The sequence below is a fragment of the Penaeus monodon genome, chromosome 15 (genome assembly GCF_015228065.2).
Source record: "Penaeus monodon isolate SGIC_2016 chromosome 15, NSTDA_Pmon_1, whole genome shotgun sequence".
In the NCBI taxonomy this organism is placed as follows: domain Eukaryota; kingdom Metazoa; phylum Arthropoda; class Malacostraca; order Decapoda; family Penaeidae; genus Penaeus; species Penaeus monodon.
In genome coordinates, this window is record NC_051400.1 from 37,028,363 (window position 1) to 37,030,053 (window position 1,691).

Consider the following 1,691-nt stretch of genomic DNA (forward strand, 5'->3'; position numbering starts at 1 on the left):
TAAAACGTATGATGAAAAGAAAATAGTAACCATTATGTCTACACGTAATTTTTAATTTCAAATCACAATAATTGTTTCACTGACAACACTTTCACGAGCTGAGGACTGGTAGCTCTCCTGTATGTGAGAATGGGGTAGTTTGTGAGATAAAATTAGTTGTTGTGAGGAGGAAATGTCTAATGTTGCTCTCCATGGGTTCCCAAAACTTCTTCTTTAACTCTAACAACTGATGGGGCTACCAGTCATCAAGAATTCATCAAGGATCAGGATTTTGGAGAAAATCGAAGGAATATAAATGTATGGGAACTACAAGTGGCTATCAAGGCTAGACTGGTCAATTCAAGTTCTGTCAGACAATGTTGCAAATGTTTATTGTATAATCGAACAAGGCTACTCCTGTTCAAAGGCTCTCCCCTAAAAGCATCAGATTCTTTTTTGTATTGTGAGGCAACATCGACCTCATTTAACTGCACCTCACCCAGAAGGGAAAAAAAATTCATTGTGCAGATGCATTATCAGGAAGTGTTTCTGAAGCTCACACAAAAGTACGGTCATCCCAAGATCAATCTTTTTGCGTCTCACTCCAATCACAGAATCGAGATATATTTGACAAGATTAGAGATGACTGTAGGAGGAGGTCCAGGTCCAGATGTTTTTCTAGAGGACTGGAAGAGATGGCAGTCATTATACCGGTTTCCCCCTCCGCTAACGTTAATAATGCTTTGGGTGATCAATTACTTGAGGTCTTACAAAGGAAAAGTTTTATTGATTGCCCCTCTGTGGGAAGCACAACCATGGACAGTATCTTCTTCACCAGTGTCCTCATCCACTACCACTGTCAGGGAAGGTGCTTCAGGAAACTCTAATGGACTGTGTCACAGAATACTTGTATCTACACGCGTGGAGTCTCTATGTACAGCCTTAAGCAAAAATTTTCATCCTTTATATGTAGAGGACCTTGTCAAAGGACATAGACCTTCTACCATTAGACAGTATCAATCAGCATGGTTGAAATTCAAAAAGTGACCTGTGCTGGAACATTTTCTTTTATATAATGTCTGGATGAAAAAAGAAAAGAAAAAAAGGTTGAAGGAATAAAAAGATACAGATAAATACAAACAACATGTGTGAAATAGACAAACTAAAGGTTTGCAAAGACAAGACTTGTGTTTCTTATCAACTGCCACTTTTACTCATTTTCCTTAACACTAACATCCTTGTTCAATGAACCTTCTTTATAAAAGGTCTATGTTACTCATCTTGATCTTCTTGATCAACACTGTATTAACTACTTACCACAAATAATATCTTTCCTGGTCTAATAATAACATATGTAAGCCTACTAAATAATTCACATACTTTCTTCCAAGTGCAACAACTGACAATGCATATTGTCAGTTGTTGTTTGATTGAGAAACTGTTTCGAGTTTCCAACAGTATTTCTGGTGACACAGCATTAATAATATTTTTTCAGTAGTCATAACAGTGATCACTGCTTTTCAGTACCTATGCATATCTCATTCCTCATTATTCTTGTTTCCCTCTATTATCTAACCATATCCATCTTTCTCTCTCCCTCCCTCTCCTCTTTTGCTTCCTACTTCATCCTTCCTACTTTAATTAGCCACTTCTCTTCTTTCTACCCCTATATCTACCCCTACTCTCTCTCATTTCTTCCATAACAGTAAATG

The 1,691-nt window shown here is 37.3% G+C and overlaps 1 protein-coding gene across 1 annotated transcript in view; it reads right to left on the reverse strand.

The window, feature by feature from the left end:
- LOC119582007 (RNA-splicing ligase RtcB homolog) overlaps positions 1-1,691 on the reverse strand; it is a gene marked incomplete at its 5' end in the record, with an annotated part of 19,932 nt that overhangs the window by 3,220 nt on the left and 15,021 nt on the right.